General features: G+C 42.3%; 1 protein-coding gene across 3 annotated transcripts in view; it reads right to left on the bottom strand.

Annotated features, from left to right (window-relative positions):
* Positions 1 to 22,122, bottom strand: part of ZFYVE9 (zinc finger FYVE-type containing 9) — a 186,261-nt gene extending 164,139 nt beyond the window's left edge. For all 3 annotated transcript variants that reach the window (XM_018044123.1, XM_018044125.1, XM_018044130.1), the window contains exon 1: positions 21,790 to 22,122. The gene's annotated coding sequence lies outside the window, so the exon portion shown is untranslated. The remainder of the gene's footprint in view (positions 1 to 21,789) is intronic.

The following is a 22,745-nucleotide window of genomic DNA, read 5'->3' as shown; positions in this document are numbered from 1 at the left end:
GTTCAAAAGCATCAATTCTTTGGCGCTCAGCTTTCTTCACAGTCCAACTCTCACATCCATACATGACCACTGGAAAAACCATAGCCTTGACTAGACGGACCTTTGTTGGCAAAGTAATGTCTCTGTTTCTCAATATGCTATCTAGGTTGGTCAAAACTTTCCTTCCAAGGAGTAAGCGTCTTTTAATTTCATGGCTGCAATCACCATCTGCAGTAATTTTGGAGCCCAAAAAGATAAAGTCTGACACTGTTTCCACTGTTTCCACATCTATCTCCCATGAAGTGATGGGACCGGATGCCATGATCTTCATTTTCTGAATATTGAGCTTTAAGCCAACTTTTTCACTCTCTTCTTTCACTTTCATCAAGAGGCTTTGTAGTTCCTCTTCACTTTCTCCCATAAGGGTGGTGTCATCTGCATATCTGAGGTTATTGATATTTCTCCCGGAAATCTTAATTCCAACTTGTGCTTCTTCCAGTCCAGCGTTTCTCAAGATGTACTCTGCATAGACGTTAAATAAGCAGGGGGACAATATACAGCCTTGACGTACTCCTTTTCCTATTTGGAACCAGTCTGTTGTTCCATGTCCAGTTCTAACTGTTGCTTCCTGACCTGCATACAGGTCCCTTGGACACTGGTAAATTTATGCATGAACAAAAAGGAAAATCTATCTTTTGGCCAGTCTGTGAATTCATCCAAGCATCTATCTATTCAAGAATGTATTTAGGACTTCCCTGGTGGTGTAGTCGTTAGGAATCTGCCTGCCAGTGCAGGGGACACGGGTGTGGTTCCTGATTCGGGCAGATTCCGCACGCTGCAGAGTAGCTAGCTTGTATGCCCCAGCTACTGAGCCTGCACTCTAGAGTCCTCCAGCTGCGACTACTTCACCTGTGTTCTGCTTCAAGAGAAGCCACTGCAATGAGAAGCCCGTGTTCTGCAACTAAAGAGTAGCCCCGGCTTTCCCCAAATAGGGAAAGCCCACGCACAGCAATGAAGACCCAGAGCAGCCAAGTAAATAATTTTTTAAAAATAATATATTTAGGAATTCTCCTCCAGTGGTTAGGACTCCATGTTTTCACTGCCAAGTGCCAGGTTCGATCCTTGGTCAGGAACTAAGATCATACAAGCGACATGGTGCAGCAAAAAAAAAAAAAAAACACTTACAGATCACTTATTATGTATGCTCAAGAGTTATCTGAAAATAAGAAATTTCCAGTCCAGTGGGGGTCAGGGGACTAACAACAATATTTTCCATGAGAGACGAGTATACAGAGACACAGCACTGAGTTCACCAGAGAGAAAGTAAGAAAGATCGAAAGCGATATTTGAGATAAATGTGGAATCTGAGGAACGAGTCTGCTGCATAAATTTTTCTTTTCAAGGTATGCATATTGACTTGTCTAGGCTGGTCTTTTCTGTTATTTTTTTTAAAGTTTCATGTATAATTAGAATATCTTAAAAACTGAAAGTACTTTATCTAGACAAACGTGTAACAAAATTGGTCCTGCAAAAGGATATTCAAGAACATAAGTTTCTTACTTTACTAAATTTAGATTAAATAAAATTAATAGCTTAAAAGACAAAAGTACTAACCTAGGTCTCAGTTCACTCATCTATCCAAAGAAGAAACTAGCCTAGAAAATCTCTTAAGTACTCTCTGACTTCTAAAATTGACTAGACTGATTAAGTCAGTCAAACACTCAATGGAGTTGATCTAACAGTGCTGTTGAATTTATGGAAGTTTAAAAACAAGCTAGGAAATCTTATAAGGAAAGTTCAGGCTGCCTGAAGGCATCTAAGCACAATATGGGATGAGCTGAGTAAGTTCTTAAAGCACGGTCCACAGACTCCAGGAGATCTTCCAGAAAGTATATGAGGTCAAAACTATTTTCGTACATATACTGAATCATTCTGTTGTACACCTGAAACTAATATAATGTTAAATGTGAGTTACATCTCTCAATTTAAAAAAAAATTCATAATGGACTTCCCTTGTGCTCAGACGGTAAAGAATTTGCATGTAATACATGAGACCCAGGTTCAATCCCTGGCTCAGGAAGATCCCCTGGAGAAGTGAATGGCTACCCGCTCTAGTATTCTTGCCTGAAGAATTCCATGAATAGAAGAGCCTGGAGGGCTACAGACCATGGGGTGGCAAAGAGTCGGACATGACTGAGCGACTAAGCACACACACATTTTTACAATAACACTAAGATATAACACCTTAGTATGCCTTTTTCACTGTATTGACGTTTGCACTGGTGGACATATTTGTGAGGAGCAAAAGCAGAAGTGGGAAGAGCTGTCTGCACTTGGGCACGAATCAAGGCAGCAACACCGAATTTTATTAGCAGTCATATTCTTCACTGCCATGTACTCTCAATTTAAAAAAATTAAATAAAAATGCCAGTTTCACATGATTGATGAAGCAATAAAAATTATTAATTTTGTTAAATCAACTCTTGAGTAAATGTCTTTTTAATGTTCTGTGTGAAAAAATGGGAAGCATGAATTAGGCACTTGCGCTGCATACCAGAGTGTAATGGTTGTCTTATGAAAGCATCTGCACAATCATCTGACATGCAGACTCAGCTAGCCCCTTTTTCCATGGAACATGCTTCAAAGAAAAGAGGGAATAACAAAGAGTGTGAATAGCAGAAGGAGATTCAGAGGAGATAGGTTGAATACTACAAGATATGCTTCCAGCCCTCCAGTGACTGACAGTATAGCCCAGAAGTCAGATGGCAATTTCCAGCTACAGTCCCTTGAGGATCCCTAGCTTTCAAGCTAAGACCACTCTCTTCCTGGATAGCTGATCATAGCACAGCACTAAAGCCTGGACATTTCTGTCTAATACAGGACACTCTAATGAAGAATATCTGATGGAGCCCTCACTGGGTCTGAGACTCTGTCAGATCAGAATCACACTGAGGCTCTTCATGCCAATTCTGTTTCCTCCCTCTTTCCTTTCATACGAGTCCTCCCCCCACCTTGTGAAAGTAACTCAGTTGTGTCCAACTCTTTGCAACCACATGGACTATACAGTCCATGGAATTCTCCAGGCCGTAATACTGGAGTGGGTAGCCGTTCCCTCTTCCAGGGGATCTTCCCAACCCAGGGATTGAACCCAGGTCCCCTGCATTGCAGGTGGATTCTTTACCAACTGAGCCACCAGGGAACCCCCTCTCCCTTATACCTCTTGTATTCCTAACTCTGTCTTGACGTTCACTTCCAGAAGTCCAGCTGGCACAGCTGGTACCAGAAACGGACTGAGAAAGCAGAAGGTAAGAAATGGGGTTTGGAAACTAGATCACTTATTGTCCTGCTGGCAATAAGGATCTCATCCAGTTGATGTGTGAGGCACGGGCAGTCCCTGGAACAAACTGGTGGCCCAAATGCTAAAACCTTCCTGGGAAAATAATAAAACTTTCTTGGGAAAATGTTTCCAAAGAGGAATATTCCATCTGGTGTAATAACTGTGATGACTGAAAAGTGTAAGGGGCACAATATGAATAAGAACAATGGAATTGGCTGGCTGTTACATGGCACTGACTCGCTAGCAGGGGCAACTGACTATTGGAATTTAAGTGTGGCTCTCTGGTAGCTCACAAAGAAGTCCTTATCATTTATAGTGAAAGAGCAGAAAGATAATTAAAGGCTGCAAGTCTTCAAAGATGACTGAATCCTCGGTCAGGGCAAGTTTGCTATTCTTAAGGTCAGGGTCCTGGTCTGGAAAACATGGAGGCCTGATAGATGCTGAGGGATAAACACCATCCCATAGATAGTGAAGGGATAAAACCATGGAGGATGGTTGCTTCCAAAGACTTTGACTTCGGCAGGTCCCCCTCTACAGGAACACACTTCAGAGGTCTCTCTCCTGCAAGGCAACAAGAGCTCCCCTCAAAATCTGCTGCCCACCTCCACTCCTGGTTGCCATGATAATAATTAATGTTAATCCTGTTAAGGACACCTTGGGCTTGATAAGAGAGAAAAGAGACAACACCCCAAAGGTGCTCCAAGAATTAGCCAGCATATTCCAGGTGGATCAATGGGAATACCCATGGTGATGGATTTTGAGAGTGTTTAATCAAGGAGGTCAAACATGACTGAATAAGATAAAGTCTGGTTAGGAGGAGGGCCACTGTCCCAGAATATGGGGATTACCACTGTGACAAGGATTTAGCATGTGGTAACTCACTGCCAGAGTGACTCCTAGAAGCCTGGAAAAAATAGCCCACACTTTGAAGTTCAGATGCCTGAATTAACATGGCAGAGAATGGAGGTCAGAGGAATCACCAGACGGTTATGTTCCATAAGACGGTCCATTAGACACACCACTCACCAAGGCCGCTAGAATACACAGTGAGACAGGCATTAGCATATCTAAGAAGGGGTGGCTCTCCTCTACAGTAGAGGCTGTCTTAGAAATTGGTTCATTGATGAAGGCAATGATGGGGCTCGGAAGCAACAGCAGCCAGGTGGTGGCACTAAAAACCAGAAGCTAGTGGACCACACTATCATCATAACTTGCAAGGTAGGAGATAGCCAATAAAGCCTGACCCACAGGGAGCTGTGGAGATAAACAACTTGGTGTCATAAAAGCAAAAAAGGCAATCAACAACAGTTCTGCTTATTACTACGTTCACAACCAAAGCAAGCAAGAACAGATAAAAGCAAAACTGACAGTGCCTGCCTCAATAAATAGCTACCATTCCTTGCTTAATTCCTGGATCTGAGTCAGTTTTCTGATCCAGACCCACAGATTTAAAGAGATGGCTGGGTCCCCAGGAATAAGACCCTGCAACAAATTTTTTTTTTAATTTTACTTTATTTTACTTTACAATACTGTATTGGTTTTTGCCATACATCAACATGAATCTGCCACAGGTATACACGTGCTCCCCATCCTGAACCCCCCGCCCTCCTCCCTCCCCATACCATCTCTCCGGGTATAGCTCAGTGGAAGAGCATTTGACTGCAACAAATGTTAAATATATATATTTCCCCAAAGGGATCTAGGACTATTTATTCAGGTGAGCTTCAGCAATATGTGAACCGTGAACTTCCATATATTCAAGCTGGTTTTAGAAAAGGCAGAGGAACCAGAGATCAAATTGCCAACATCCGCTGGATCATCGAAAAAGCAAGAGAGTTCCAGAAAAACATCTATTTCTGCTTTATTGACTATGCCAAAGCCTTTGACTCTGTGGATCACAATAAACTGCGGAAAATTCTGAGAGAGATGGGAATACCAGACCACATGACCTGCCTCTTGAGAAACCTATTACAGGTCAGGAAGCAACAGTTAGAAGTGGGTATGGAACAACAGACTGGTTCCAAATAGGAAAAGGAGTATGTCAAGGCTGTATATTTTCACCCGCTTATTTAACTTATACGCAGAGTACATCATGAGAAACGCTGGGCTGGAGGAAGCATAAGCTGGAATCACGATTGCCAGGAGAAATATCAATAACCTCAGATATGGAGATGATACCACCCTTATGGCAGAAAGGTAAGAAGGACTAAAGAGCCTCTTGATGAAAGTGAAAGAAGACAGTGAAAAAGTTGGCTTAAAGCTCAACATCCTGAAAACTAAGATCATGGCATCTGATCCCATCACTTCATGGGAAATAGAGGGGGAAACAGTGGAAACAGTGGCTGATTTTATTTTTCTGGGCTCCAAAATCACTGCAGATGGTGATTGCAGCCATGAAATTAAAAGACGCTTACTCCTTGGAAGGAAAGTTATGGCCAACCTAGACAGCATATTAAAAATCAAGAGACATTACTTTGCCAACAAAGGTCCATCTAGTCAAGGCTATGGTTTTTCCAGTGGTTATGTATGGATGTGAGAGTTGGGACTATAAAGAATGCTGAGTGCCGAAGAATTGATGCTTTTGAACTGTGGTGGTGTTAGATAAGACTCTTGAGAGTCACTTGAACTGCAAGGAGATCCAACCAGTCCATCCTACAGGAAATCAGTCCTGGGTGTTCACTGGAAGGACTGATGTTGAGGCTGAAACTCCAATACTTTGGCCACGTGATGCGAAGAGCTGACTCATTTGAAAAGACCCTGATGCTGGGAAAGATTGAGGGCAGGAGGAGAAGGGGATGACAGAGGATGAGATGGTTGGATGGCGTCACCAACTCGATGGACATGGGTTTGGGTGGACTCTGGGAGTTGGTGATGGACAGGGAGGCCTGCCGTGCTGCGGTTCATGGGGTCGCAAAGAGTCAGACACAACTGAGCGACTGAACTGAACTGAACTGAACTGATAAAGGTATAGTGGGGAAAGGAAAATACCTAGGCATTTGAAGAACTACAGGACACAGAGTCTAAGTTAGTGCTGATATCTGGAAACCTGGAACATCATTACAGCTCTACTACAAGCGAAAGAATATAGGAACTAAGTAATAAATAGAATCCTGGCCAAAGTCTAGTTTACAGTGGGTCCACTGTCCACTGATCCACCCAGCAGTTATTTTCCCAGGCCCTGAATATATAAATGGAATTGGCATACTTAGCAGTTTAAAGCCAAATGAGACTTAAAAATGTCTCCCCACTTCTTGGCCAAAAGAGTAAATCAAAAAAATATTGTGTTGGGGTGGAGGTAAAAGGAATGGCAGATATTAACGCCACCCTTAAGGGTCTCAAAGACAGGGGTAGTGGTCCCTTCAATATGTTTAATTCACCAGTCTGTTCTGTGTAACAACTAGCTGGATCCTAGAGAATTAGAGACTAACACACATTCAGCCAAGTAGTAGCCATGGCTATGGCTATCGTGTTACTGTGCTCAGTTGTGTCCAGCTCTCTGAAGCCCTATGGACTGTAGCGCCCCAGGCTCCTCTGTCCATGGGATTTTCCAGGCAAGAATACTGGAGTGGGTTGCCATTTCCTACTCCAGGGAATCTTTCCAACCCAGGATCGAATCTGGGTCTCGAGCATCTCCTGCACTGCAGGTGGATTCTGTACCACTGAGCCACTGGGGAGCCTGTAGCCACCATGCTGGAGGTAATATGTTTGCTACAGCAGATATAAGCCTCAGGTACATGGCACATGGGCTGCCCTCATGGCTCAGTGGTAATGAATCCGCCTGCCAATGCAGGAGACGGAGGTTCCATCCCTGGGTTGGGAAAATCCCCTGGAGAAGGAAATGGCAACCCACTCTAGTATTCTTGCCTGGGAAATCCCATGGACAGAGGAACCTGGCAGACAATAGTCCATGGGGTCACAAGAGAGTTGGATACGACTTAGTGACTGAACAACAACAACATGGCATGCAGCCACTGATCTGGCTAATGAGCTCTTTTCTATCTCAATTAGAAACAGTTCCTTTCATGTGGCGTGAACAACAGTATACACTCAGTTTTGCCTCAGGGCTTTATTAAGTGTCATACCTTGTCATAATATAGTCTGAAGAGACCTGAACTCAGAACAGAACACTTACCTTTTAAATCAACGACATGATGTTGTTTGTGCAAAATGAACAAGAGATGGCCAGCATGTCAAAGGATATATATCCAAAGGATGAGAGAAAAACTACAAATATTCAGGGGTCTGCCATTTCAATGAAGTTTTGGGAATCCAGTGGTTAAGGTTATGCCAACACCCCCTTCCCCAAAGCAAAAGACAAACTGCTGCACCTTGTATCTCCACTAACTTTAAAATTTTAAAAAAAAAAAGGGGAAGCACAAGGTCTGGTAGATTTCTTCAGATTCTAGATATAACACATTCTATACACTGCTCGGGCCCATGTACTGAGTAGTATGAAAGGCTGTCAGCTTTGAGTGGCATAAACAGCTCTGCAGTAGATCCAGGTTGTAGAGCAAGCAGTTCCTATGCCACTGGAGGTAGAAATGGTGGGAAAAGTTGCAGTATAGCATTTATAGCAAGCCCCAGTGGGAGAGTTACAATGCAGGCCCCTGGAGTTCTGCAGAAAAGTCACGCTATTAGTAAAACAGTTCCTGGCGTGCTACTGGGCTCTGGAAGAGATAGAACACTTGACTACTGGGCACTGTATGTCCAGAACTGCCCATAAGCAGGGTTCAACAGGAAGCTCTCCAAGTCATAAAATCAAGTGAGCTCAGCACCAATCCATTATGAGACAGAAATAGTATAACAAAAATCAAACCCAAGTAGAACCACAGGGCACAAGTAAGCTCTGTAAGTAGGCAGGCAAGACTTCCCTGACGTCTACCACAGCTGTGCCAGCACCCTTCCTCAGCTCACATCTATAACTGTTTGGGGATCCTATGAAACCAACTTGGGGCTTCCCTGGTGGCTCAGTGGTAAAGAATCTAATGCAGGAGACCCCAGTTCGTTCCCTGGGTTGGGAAGATCCCCTGGAGGAGGGCACGGCAACCCATTCCAGTACCCTTACCTAGAGAATTCCATGGACAGAGAAGCCTGGTGGGCTACAGTCCAGAGGGTGGCACAGAGTCAGACATGACTAAGCAGCAGCAGCATGAAATCAACTTAAGGAGGACATAACCAAATTTGGGCTTACAACAAGTCAAGTCAGTATGTGAATGCACCCTGTGTTGTGGCGGGGGGGGGGGGGGCGGCGGGGAAGGCTTCAGGGACTTCCCCGCTGGTCCCCTAAGACTTCATGCTCCCAATGCAGGGGGCCCAGGTTTGATTCCTGGTCAGGCAATTAGATCCCACATGCCACAACTAAAGATCACATGCCACAAATAAGACCCCACGCAGCCAAATAAATCAATCAAAATTTAAAAACAAAAACCCAACAGCTTCATTACAGCTATACTTAGGGGTAACTTTGACATTGGAAAGGGAAAGTCTCCCTAAAGATGGAGCTTTGATACACTTTGTGCAGAAAGAAAAGTGGCCTGAGACAAGAATATAGAGACTTACGGGCAATGCAAATGGATTGAGTACCTGGTTAGGGGGTCTTTAAGGAAAAAGACTGTACAATGGATGCAAAAAGATGTGAGTGGAGACAAATGAATTAACATATGGGAGTGAACATAAAGTGTGAAAATCTTTTCCAGGTGTTAATGTCCACCAGAAAGCATCCAATGCAGAAGAGGCAAATAACCAAGTAGACAAAATGACTCAGGCGGCTGACATGAGCCACCCCAGAACTGGCATATGGAGACGTGAACGGAGGAGCCACTCCAACAGAAGTGAAGACGGACACAGAGCAGGAGGCCATACTCTTCTTGGGCAGTTCTTTGTTTAGTCCGATTCTTGGCTCCCAGTCCATGGGATTTCCCAGGCAAGAGCACTGGAGCAGGCTGCCATTTCCTTTCCTAGGGGATCTTCCCCACCCAGGGATCGAACTCACATTTCCGGCATTGGCAGGCAGATTCTTTACCGCTAAGCCACCAGGGAAGCCTGGGCAGCTCCTAGCCAGTGACTAAACTCGGTGGGTGTTCTAGAACCTAGCCATTTCTTCTAATGAGAAGTTTTTGCTCTTGAGTTTCTTATTGAGTTGACTGAGATTCCCCCCCTCACCCCCAGATCTGCATCACAGACTGAAGCTCTCCTTGGTCAGTTCAGTTTCCTCTCCCTTTCCCTTCATGGGCATCCAGCTCAGTGATTCCCAGGGGACCAAACCAACGCACTGTTTAATTGGCTCTTTATATGGATCGTCCCATTTAGCCTACTAAAGTATTACTGTTATTCCCTCTTTATGGACGAGGAAACTGAGGCACAGAGATGATGACCTGGGCAAGATCACAAGGCAAAAGCAGTGAAACTAAAATATGAACCCAGGCAGTGTGAGCTTTGAGCCACTACACCAGGGAAGACAAGAAATTATCTTGTCATCTTCAGATATTAAAAGGAGAGCAAATGTTTATTCTGTATAATTTTAGAGGTTAAACAACAAAAGGATAGATACTAAAGAAAAGCAGATCTTAATTATAAAAGAAATTTTCTAATAATCAGCAGTAACCAACAACAGAATGAAGTCCTTCAGAAATAATCAGGGCCAATCACTGGAGGGTTGAAATCGCCATGGATATTGTGAAGAGTGAGGCTTTACAAAACAGATAAAAGTTGATCTAGATCAGTAAAAGCCGTACTACTAAGTATCATGTGGAAAAAATGGTTCCACAGTCAATTAGTCTGAGTAACAGACCGCTAAATAAAGTGAAACAAATTCTTTACTTTTACTCTTCAGTTTTTAAAATACTAATGTGCAGTTACGAATCTCTGAGGGATCTAGTATGCTGGGGGAAAAAAAAAAAACAAATTTATTTGACTAAAGAACACTTCCTTGCTCCTGGTCAAGGATTATTTCTTTGCTAAGTCAAGAGTCACTAATTCAAAGACTCCAGAAGCTAACAAGGAAAAGCATGATGGTTTTCTAGCTGGGTAACAATTCTCCAGCCAACCAAAACATCACCTGATTACCTACATGTCAATATTAGCATATTTAATACCTTCAGGGTGGGTAGGCTATATACAAGTTGTCACTAAAATGCATTTCATCCTTTTTGAAGGCAAAACACACCCTACTTTGCTTTATAAACAAATTATCTTAAGATCCACAACAATGGGTCCACATTTTAATTACTGAATTCCCACTTTATGAGCAATGTGAAAGCTTTAATTATTTCAAGTGTGCTAGTGGTGACCTGGTTATTTTCACATAACACAGTTTTACATGCATTTTCCACAAATATAAACATCACAAGAAAGGGCAGAAGAGGGAATTCCCTGGCAGTCCTGTGGTTAGGACTCAGTGCTTTCACTGCCAAGGGTGTGGGTCTGATCCCTATTTGGGGAACTGAGATCCCACAAGCTGCAGGGCACAGCCAAAAAAGAATAAAAAACAACAACAACAAAAAAAAAAAAAAGGGCAAAAGAAGGAATAATAGGTAGAGAGGGAAGAGACCTTAGCCACAAACTATTCATCCAGCTAATTTCCAGAGTTTCTGTGTTTTTATTCAGAACTACATTCTCTTTAATCATTCAGGGAATACATTTTTATAAATCACAATCCCTTGACCTTGATTCTCCTATCTTCCTCAGCCACTACCAATAGACTACTGCCACCCATTCTGTTACTTCATTAATGACATTTAGTCACCATTGCCTAGAGTTGTTCACATACCAACTATCTTTTCATGGAGCTCTTCTTTAGAAATATTGAACAGACTATTAAGTGTGGACAGAGCCTTAACATCTAGCCCAGTACTCAATTTCAGATTAGAGAAATGAGGTCCAGAGGTCAGGTATTATACTTATCTACTAATCACAAAGCAGGCACTTTATCTACTTCAAAAATAAGTGTATGAAAGCTTGAAATTCCCAAAATACACGCATATATACATTTTTTAAAATGAATACAAATAGCTACATGCCAGTAGCACATTTCAAAGGCAAACATCCACCAAAATCAATCAACTAAAGTTGTGCTCTCCTAATTTGAATACTTCCTAAAGCAGTATGGAAAATCTTATAGCCCTGTCGCTCAGTCGTGTCCAACTCTTTGCAACCCCATGGACTGTAGGCTACCAGGCTCCTCTGTCCATGGGATTTTCCAGGCAATAGTGCTGGAGTGGATTGCCATTTCCTTCTCTAGGGGATCTTCCCAACCCAGGGATTAGAACCCTGGTCTCCCGCATTGTAGACAGACGCTTTACTGTCTGAGCCACCAGGGAAGTTCTTAGGATAAAACAAATGCAGAACACAAGGGGAAGTTCACTTGAGGAAAAAGACTGGACTTTTCAGTCAGTTACATGGTTTGAATCATGGATGTGGGCTTAGGAAAGTCAATAAAACTCTCTAAGCCTCAGTCTCTTCAGTTGTAGAACATCCATGACACCATGGATATTACAGGATCATTTTAAGAATTCTAAAAAAAAAAAAAAAATTGTAAATAACAGACATGAAACACCCATAAGAAAGATGGCACACTGTTGATAAAACTTTTGTACATTACACAAATAAGTAATAAAAGACAAAAGAAATCAAAGAAAATTTTGTTAACCTGGGAGCACTGGATAATGGGGTAAGCAGAAATAAGAGTGAGAAACGATCAGGTTGGAAGCAGACCATGAAGGGCTATGCCAGAGTAAAGAATTTCAATCTTTCTTTTTAACCTCTGATTCTAAGAGTGACCTCACAATAATTTAAAAAATAATTTACTTTAGCTACTAATTTAAAAGCAAACAAGCAAATAAAAAACTATGGACAGCTATTACATCACCAGAATCACAAGAAGGTCTAAATGATGAAATTCTAAAGTTAAAAATTTTTTTCTCAAAGTGGCAGTGTTTTACTTCAGTTACTTTTTAGAAATTGTTTCTCTCAATTTAAAATGAGAAATGGAGACTACGTTTACATAAACCTTGAGGGAATATTTTCACAAAATTTTGATACTGCTTGCTCTTTATTTTAATAAAGGGAATTCTGAGATAGGCTCTGCTGAGGTTTAAAATAATAATAAAAACATTTATCATTTATCTTTCTTCATTTAAATAAAATGAATTCCGGCAGATAAGCTCCCAAACCTTAGCATGAGAGGTTAAAGAAGAACCATATTACAAACAGATATGTTTACCTTTTCATTAATCCCAGCAAAAGACTCCAGAACTGGTTTTTTTTTTTATAACTATATAGAAATTATGGCATCCAAAGCAAATATAACACTGTGTAAAAACTAGTTATACAATGTTGTATAACTTTCAGCTCACTCAGTTCAAAGTCAGCATTAAAAGATCTAACAGTGATCATAATCAAATGGGAAAATACTGAAGGTGATCCACTGTATGTAGAATGAAGCTCCAAAATGTATTCTGTTTACTCAAACAATGGTTCCCTGGAGAATTTCCTAACTAGTTTGAAAAAACTTTAGAAACATAAGCAAGTCATTACTGCTGACTTTGAACTGTGTCAAACAAAACCTCACAGAAAAGGTTTTAATAACCTGAATGGGGACAAACAATAGGGGACCATCCTACATACAAGTATAAAGAACTTTGCTGTAAATAATTTGTATTTTTGACTAATCTGTATTTATACAGAATTATATCTCATGGGGAGGTAATAACAATCCTTAAAACCTGTCAGAACTGAGTGATTAGAAACATTAATAGGTAAATTTGCAACTGTACTCTTAAGAAATATTTTAGCAGTTAACAGAAAACTAAACCTAAGGTTTACAACTGCATTTTATTGACAAAAATTCTTAGAATTCAATCTTTTAGTTGAAGTCCCCATACCACTTTCTTCATCACCACCCAATGTGGTTAACCAGCTCACTGTTTACTAAACATGAAACTAAAAAGTTCACGGCATTCACCCTCAAGCCATAAACCCCTTCTCATCGCAGAATCTGGCAATTTATCTGTAAGTAAAAGTTTCAACAACTTACCTAATGACTGTAAATAAAAGTTACAAATCTCAAATAAAGCCTTATCTTACCACTTCACACCCACTAGGATGGCTATACAGTAATTTAAAAGCCAGATAACAAGTGTTTTGAGGATGTGAAGAATCTGTGGTAATGTAAAACGGTGCAGTTCCTCAAAAAGGTTTAAATAGTTACCATTTGACCCTGGCAATTTCACTCCTAAGTATACGCCCAAGAGAAATGAAACCACATAAAATATCCAAAGCAACATAATTCATGATAGTGAAAAAGTTGAAATAACCCAAAGTGAATGAATAAATTAAACTGGTGTTATCCATAAACCCCTGCATGGATCATAGCCTTATTGTGGCGAAGGGGCTTGTGTAACTCAATGAAGCTATGAGCCATGCCTTGCAGAGCCACTCAAGATGGATGGGTTACAGAGAAGAGTTCTGACAAAACATGGTCCACTGCAGAAGGAAATGGCAAACCACTCCAGTATTCTTGCCCCAAGAACCCCATAAACAATATAAAAAGGCAAAAAGATATGACACCAGAAGAGGAGCTCCCCCAGGTTGGAAGGTATCCAACAAGCTACTTGGGAAAAGCAGAGAGCAACTACTAATAGCTCCAGAAAGAAAGAAGAGGCTGGGCCAAAGAAGAAACGACGCATGGTTGTGGATGTGTCTGGTGGTGAAAGTAAAGTTCAATGCTGTAAGTAACAATACCGCAGGGAACCTGGAATGTTAGGTCCATGAATCAAGGCAAATTGGACGTGATCAAGCAGGAGAGGTAAGAGTAAACACTGACATCTTAGGAATCAGTGAACCTAAATGAACGGGAATGGGAAAATTTAATTCAGATGACCATTATGTCTACTATTGTGGCAAGAAGCTCTTAGAAGAAATGGAGTAGACTTGATAGTCAACAAAAGAGTCAGAAATGGCAGTACTTGGGTGCAATCTCAAAACAACAGGATGATCTCTTTGTTTCCAAGGCAGATCATTCAACATCCCAGTAACCCAAGTCTATGTCCTAAATACTGATGCTGAAGAAGCTGAAGTTGACCACTTCTATGAAGACCTATAAGACCTTCTAGAAATAACACCAAAAAAAAAAGGTGTCCTTTTCATCATAGGGGATTGGAATACAAAAGCAGGAAGTCAAGAGATACCAAGGCAAATTTGGCCTTGGAGTACAAAATGAAGCAGGGCAAAGGCTAACTGAGTTTTGCCAAGAAAACACATTGGTCATAGGGAATGCAAGAGACAACTCTACACATGGACATCATCAGAGAGTTAATACCGAAATCAGACTGATTATATCCTCTGCAGCCAAAGACGGTGAAGCTCTACACAGTCAGCAAAAACAACCTGGAGCTGATTGTGGCTCAGATCATGAGTCCTTATTGCAAAATTCAGGTTTAAATTGAATAAAGTGGGGAAAACCACAAGGTCATTCAGGTATACCTAAATCAAATCCCTTATGAACATACAGTGAAAGTGACTAATAGATTCAAGGGATTAGATCTGGCAGACAGAGTACCTGAAGAACTATGGACAGAAGTTCGTAACACTGTACAAGAGGCAATGACCACAAAAATCCCAAAGGGGAAAAAAAAAATGCAAGAAGGCAGTGATTGCCTGAATAGGCTTTACAAATATGCTGAGGAAAGAAGAGAAGTGAAAAGAAAGGGAGAAAGGAAAAGATATACCCAACTGAATGCAGAGTTCCAGAGAATAGGAAGGAGATAAGATGGTCTTAACTGAACAATGCAAAGAAATAGAGGAAAATAATAGAATGGGAAAGACTAGAGATCTCTTCATGAAAATTTGAACTATCAAGGGAATATTTCACGCAAGGAAGGACACAATAAAGGACAGAAGTGGCAAGGACCTAATAGAAGCAGAAGATATTAAGAAGAGGTGGCAATATATATATAGAACTATACAGAGAAGTCTTAATGACCAGGATAACCACAATGGGTGTGGTCACTCACCTAGAGCCAGACATCCTGGAATGTGAAGTCAAGTGGGCCTTAGAAAGCATCACTATGAACAAAGCTAGTGGAGGTGATGGAATTCCAGTTGAGCTATTTCAAATCCTAGAAGATGATGCTATGAAAGTGCTGCACTCAATATGCCAGCAAATTTGGAAAACTCAGCAGTGGCCACAGGACTGGAAAAGGTCAGTTTTCATTCCAATCCCAAAGAAGGGCAATACCAAAGAATGTTCAAACTACCGAATAATTGTGTTCATTTCACATGTCAGTAAAATTATGCTCAAAATCCTTCAAGCTAGGTTTCATCAGTATGTTAACGGAGAACTTCCAGATATACAAGCTGGGGGTTTAAAAAAGGCAGAGGAACCAGAGATCAAATTGCTAACCAGATATCAAATTCCTTGCTAAGGAAGCAAGGCAATTCCAGAAAAACATCTACTTCTGCTTCATTGACTATGATTTTAGCATAGTGTGGATCCTTCACTGTGTGGATCACAACAAACTGTGGAATATTCTTGCTGTTGCTAAGCCGCTTCAGTCGTGTCCGACTCTGTGCAACCCCACAGACAGCAGCCCATGAGGCTCCCCCGTCCCTGGGATTCTCCAGGCAAGAACACTGGAGTGGGTTGCCATTTCCTTCTCCAATGCATGAAAATGAAAGTGAAGTCGCTCAGTTATGTCCGACTCTTAGCAACCCCATGGACTGCGGCCCACCAGGCTCCTCCGTCCATGGGATTTTCCAGGCAAGAGTGCTGGAGTGGGGTACCAGCGATGCAAATACCAGACCACTTGACCTGTCTCCTGAGAAACCCATCTTCATGTCAAGAAGCAACAATTAGAACCTTCAGTTCAGTTCAGTCACTCAGTCATGTCCGATTCTTTGCAACCCCATGGACTGCAGCACGGCAGGCTTCCCTGTCCATCACCAACTACCGGAGCTTGCTCAAACTCATGTCCATCAAGTCTGTGATGCCATCCAACCATCTCATCCTCTATTGTCCCTTTCTCCTCCTGCCTTCAATCTTTCCCAACATCAGGGTTTTTTCCAATGAGTCATTTTTTCGCATCAGGTGGCCAAAGTACCAGAGCTTCAGCTTCAGCATCAGTCCTTCCAATGAATATTCAGGACTGATTTCCTTTAGGATTGACTGGTTGGATCTTCTTGCAGTCTAAGGGACTCTCAAGAGTCTTCTCCAACACCACAGTTTAAAAGCATCAATTCTTCAGCATTCAGCTTTCTTTATGGTCCAACTCTCACATCCATATATGACTATTGGAAAAACCACAGCTTTGACTATATGGACCTTTGTCAGTGAAGTAATGTCTCTGCTTTTTAATATGCTGTCTAGGTTTGTCGTGGCTTTTCTTCCAATGGAAATAGTGATAGAATTATAACCTTACATGGAACAACAGATAGGTTCAAAACTGGGAAAAGAGTACATCAAGGCTGTATATTGTCATCCTGTTTATTTAACTCATATGCAGAGTACATCATGTAAAATGCTGAACTGGATAAATTACAAGCTGGGATCAAAAATGCCAGGAGAAATATCAACAACTTCAGATATGCAGATGATACCACTCTAATGGCAAATAGAAGGGGGAAAAAATGCAAGCAGTGACAGATTTTATTTTCTTGGGCTTCAAAATCACTGCAGACAGTGACTGCAGCCATGAAATTAAAAGACACTTGCTCCTTGGAAGAAAAGCTATCACAAACCTAGATATCATATTAAAAAGCAGAGGCATCACTTTGCTGACAAAGGTCCAGATAGTCAAAACTATGGTATTCCAGTAGTCATGTACGGATGTGAGAGTTGGACCATAAAGAAGACTGAGCGCCAAGGAATTGATGCTTTCTAACTGCAGTGCTGGAGAAGACTCCTGCGAGTCCCTTGGACAGCAAGGAGATTAAACCAGTCAATCCTAAAGGAAATCAACCCTGAATATTCATTGGAAGGACTGATGCTAAAGCTGAAGCTCCAATACTCTGGCCACCTGATGCCAAGAGCTGACTCACGGGAAAAGACCCTAATGCCAGGAAAGACTGAGGGCAAGAGGAGAGGGGGACGACAGAGCATGAGATGGCTGATGGCATCACTGACTCAATGGACAGGAGTTTGAGCAAACCCCAGGAAACAGTGATGGACAGGCAGGCCTGGCATGCTGAAGTTCATGGGACAGCAAAGTCGGACACAACTTAGCAACAAAATGTGGCTCAGAATCCACCCGCCCAAGCAGGAGACTCGGGTTCAATCCTTGGGTCAGGAAGATCCCCTGAAGAAGGAAATGGCAACCTACTCCATTATTCTTGCACGGGATATCCCATGGACAGAAGAGGTTGGCAGGCTACAGTCCATGGGGTCACAAACTTAGTGACAAACTTGGACACAACTTAGTGACTGAGCACACACACACATGCACGCACAACACTGAAATTATTTTATTAAATAAGACTGAGAGTATTATAAAGTATAAGACATTCCACTAACTACACAATTAAAATACTAATTCTGATACTTTAGCTTCTCCCTAACTTAGCAATATCTAATAGTTACATATTGACTATATTGATTTTATTTTCTTATAGTAAACTCTATAAATAATCACCTTTCAAGCTCTTTCAAACAGAAGTAAACAAGAAGTATATTTCCCACTTCCAGGGTAACACTGATTTAGCAGGACTCATGGGGTTGAATTACAGCTCTGACTTACACATTATATCATTTAATCCTTGCTATAATCCCATAAGGTGGGCATTATCAGCTTCATTTTATAGGAGAATAAATTGAGGCTTATAAGGGGTAAGAAACCTGTCCAGGGTTAATGGGTTATAAGAAAACACTGGACCCCATATCTGACATGTTATAAAAATCTAGTTCTACTCTACAGCAGTATGTAAGGAAAAGTCTATGTTTTGAAGATTAGTCAATAAACTGATACTGCTTTTTGAAAACTAAGTATAAGAGAACTATTTCTATTCAGTAACTGCAACTATGTACCTCTCACTGATTATAATTAAGAATATTGTTCTATAAAATGCAAGTAAAACCAAAGATCATGCAAAACTTTGAAAATGAATAACTGACAATCAACAAAATTCTGAAAATGTAACATGTATATATTTTCACAGAGAATGGCTAATTTTTAGCTAAACACCGGGAATAGTTAATTTGTTAGCTAAAAATGAAACGGAAAATATGTGTAACAGTTAAGATCAAAATAGTTTTCCATCAAAAAAAAATTTGTTTTTAAAGTCCAAAAGTAAACTCATTCTCTAAAAAATTAAAGCTACCAAGTTTTAAGTCACACAGAAATTCCAGTGCCTGGTTTTGTTCTTGTTTTCCCCAAAATAAGGAATGGAATTAAATATTTATTAAGCACCTTCTATGTGACAGACACTGAACTAACTGCTTTTGATTACTTTTATCTCATGGAATGCCTGAGTAGTAAGGGGTACTATTTTACTCCAACAGCACCTAAGAAAAAACTCAGGATCTAAATGTCACATTGCTCTAGGGTAGAAAGGATTCCTACTCACATCTGACTCCATGCTCTGTACCACATCATGCAATTAACAACCAGAAAACACACCATTTAGGAACATGAGAATTTAAGTTAAAATTCAAGCAGTTATCTTTTAAATAAGCTTTGTGCCTGTGCTACTAGTCTGTGGCCAGTACAAAAAAAGTGCTAAATTAAAGTTTATTGAATGGAATGTAACAGAGGAAGAAATGGGATCAACTCCACTCACATTTTCTTTTTAATTTTTCTGTTTGAAGAAGGAAATGGCAACCCACTTGAATACTGTTGCCTGGAGAACTCCATGGACCAAGGAGCCTGGCAGGCTACAGTCCATGGGGTTGCAGTCAGACACGACTGAGTGACTATCACTCACTCACTCATAAACACACCAAAGAATCATGTAATATGTATTCCCTGCCTCTTGAGCCTCCCACACACACATACCATCTTTCTAAAGGAGCTAATGTAAAATTATTCCTCACAAGTAACATATATGATTTTTTTCCTTAAAAAATTAAACACTGAATCAGGAAACAGAAGAAGGAATGAACATATATAAAAAAGTATTAATATCTGTTAAGGGCAAGCTACTGGATTAAACATAGAAGCTTTAAAGAGAGATCCAGCGTGTTCTCCTCGATTACACTTGTCTGGTTCTGCCTTATAACATTTAATTAAACATGTCCTGCTTCCACAATTACCTAGTTGCTCACAGAGACCTGGTCATTTCCTGGTTCTTACAACACCAAAGACAGGACCTCACACTTAATATTGGTAGGTAAAATTTTATAAAGATCTTTACAGATTACAAAACTTTTCCAAATGCATTTACCCTAAAAGCCTTGCATAAGTGTAATAACTATCTGTATTTTACAGACAATGACATTGAAATCCAAGATTGAGAGCCAAGGTAAGTAGGCAGGTATCCTACTGTAACAACACAGCTACCAGAAAAGGCTCTCAAAAATGTGTTTGATTGAATCAGCTGTCCCTCAAAATATTATTTTTCTAACAGTATAACACCACATCATGTATGAGATAATGAATGATCTGCTGCTATGAGAAATGACTGTACTGCCACTTAAGACTTATAGATTTGCTAGAAAACAAGATACCTTCATTCAGCTTGACAAGGTTAATTAATTTTACCAGTGAACTTAAACTTTAGAAGGACTAAGAACTTACTAGCTTGATAAAAATGAAGCTCTTGAATCATCACCATCTCTAAAAATTCTGATTCAAGGGGCCCGCAATCTGCATATTTTAATAAGCACTCTTAGCTGATTCTAATGTTGGTAGTCTTTAGAGACACATTAAGAACTGAGTTAGATTTGTTTAAACTTAATCTACCTCCCCAAAATGTTTTAATGAAGGCCATTTTTTTACAGTTATAGTTAAGCAAAAATCTTCCAAAAACAATACTAGACTATGGCAATACTATACTAATAGGATAGGTCCCCCCAAAGCATTTCACACACAAAACCTCCTACCACCTGGAGCTTCACACCCTGCACAGGAGGTAAATTAGGGGTCTTTTAGGTAGTTACCTATGTTAAATTCTGTTTTAATTGAGGAAATCGACTATGACTGCAATGTAACTTAGTAAAACATTTTTATAGGTCTAATATAAATGACTGGCTGTTCAACAGGAAAATGGAACGGTTACCTCTGAACCTAACACAGAAATTATCACTTAAAAATCACCAATAATACAAGCCCATTTTTAAACTTTAAATGACCATCAAAATGTTCTGTCAGATTATGGGTGAATTTCCCCCCCATTATTAAATATTTACTGAGGGTTGGCACGCACCTCTGTGTACTTTCTGAATTTTCTACAATAAGCATATTTTTTTCAGGATTATAAGTTTTATAAGCAATTAATTCTACAACCTTCACATGCATAATAGAAAACAGGAATAATCCGAATCACGTTTCTCATTAACTATAAATACTCAAATATCTAAGGTATCAAATCATGATCACTAACTTACCTTTTTACATTAATACTAGGACAAATCACTTACTTACTAAAATTTAGAATATGTCCTATTTCTATCAGGTATCTGTTATTAGGATAGTTAGCATGACTTTAAAATCCTCTTATTCATCCTATGGATCTATTTAGGGAGACAATTTTGTAACGAGGACTGAGGCATTAAAATATTTACACTCTCTTATGGCAGGGGTGGGGATGGGGGACCAGACCTTCGTTTAAAAAAAAACACATACACACGATGTTTTTCTAATTGTGAGTATTTATCTAGGAAACTTAACATCGCAAAGCTGGAATCGGGCTTTCTCCAAGACAGACCACGCTTAGCAGCAAAACGTAACAGAAGAAGGCAGAGATGAGCTCCCATGAAATTTCACCTCAAATAAGACGCAAACGGTTGTTTTCAGCCCAGTCAGGTGGGGGAATGACACTCCAGGAGTTCCAAGGGCTTTCGGGGCCCCGCACTTTCGGCGCCGGTTCTCTCGCCCTGCCGTCCCGCCCCTCCCCCCGGGACTCTGCGGGACTCGGCACCGGGCGCGGAAAAGCCCAGGCTGTTCGCAAACAGGCGTCCTCTGCCTCTCTCCGGGATGTACGTGCGGGGCCCTGAAGAGGCTGCGCTTTCCCAGGCCCGCGGCCAATCCAAAGGCTGCCAGCGACCCTGCCAGCCCCCGGCTTCACACACCCGGCCGCCCCGCTGCCCAGGCCGGAGCGAGGGCTTCCCGGCGTCGCGGGGCCTAGTCGCCCCCACGCGCTTCCAGCTTCTCGGGGGACGCGAGGAGGAAGGTCTGAGGCACCCCCCACCCCCTGCCCGAGCCGTGGGGTGGGGAGGCGGCCGCCGCGGCAGGACGCCCCGTCCGCCCGGCCCGAGGACTTGCCGCCAGGGCCCTCCTGGGCGGCCGAAGGCCAGCGAGCCCGGGACCGAGCCGCACCACACTCACCTCGAGCAGCGGCCGCTGCCGCCTCAGCATGGCCGTGGGGGTCGTCCCCGAGCCGACAGCCTCCTCCGGAGGGCACCGGCCCGGCCCCAGGCGCCGCCGCGAAGCCTCCCACTCCTGCAGGGGCTGAGGTCGCCGCTGTTGCTGAGGCCCGGCGCCCGCCAGACCGCATCGGGCTCCCGGGCCGCCGCAGCCACGCGGATCCCGCAGGAGCGCCGCTGAGCCGGGCCGGGGGCGCGAGGCTGCGGCGGGACGACCGAGGTGCTGCAGGCGGGGATCCTCCGCGAAGCCTCCAGCGTCGCCGTGGCCGCTCCTGCCGCCGGCGCCGCTGGGCCACAGCGCCCCCTGGACCCCACGCCCGGCTACGGCGCCGGGACTGCGGCGGCCGCCAGGGCACGAGCGGTAGGGAACGCAAGGGAGCGCGGCCTGGGGTTGGCGGGGGCTGAGTGCTCCCTGCGCCGCCCTCGGGTCCCCTGCCCGCCCCCGACGACGCTTCCGGGGAGCCGGAAGCCCCTCGGTCCCCACCGAGCTTGATGGGTCCCCTCCCCACTTCCCAATCTTCAGGCCCTGAGCATCTTTGCACCTTTTCCTTCTCTCCAGAAGGTACGTGAACAATCCTGGCACTTGGACCTTCACCTGAGAGCGGGAATGTGAGGCGGTCTTCTCGTTTTCATCTCTCGTGATTCAAGGGGGATCCCTCCTAATCCCTTCAGTGTTATCTGGATATAAGAAGTGACCCTGAATCAACGTCCCTCCCCACCACCCCACCCCCACCCAGTCCTCTCCCAAAACAGACGAAGGAATTGTCTTTGACCTTAACTTATTTTGGGTCTAGTGGCAGATCATTTGAGGAATTTCCTTCAGATTCCAAACCCTTAACCCCCAACCTCCCCCAAAATAGAAAATAATAATAATATCCCGAGCAAGAGAAGAGTTAACCAATGAGTTGTCCGGAAATT

This window comes from Capra hircus, chromosome 3 (genome assembly GCF_001704415.2).
Source record: "Capra hircus breed San Clemente chromosome 3, ASM170441v1, whole genome shotgun sequence".
NCBI lineage: Eukaryota > Metazoa > Chordata > Mammalia > Artiodactyla > Bovidae > Capra > Capra hircus.
The sequence above is the reverse complement of the archived record's forward strand: the minus strand, read 5'-3'. Positions and strand labels throughout refer to the sequence as shown.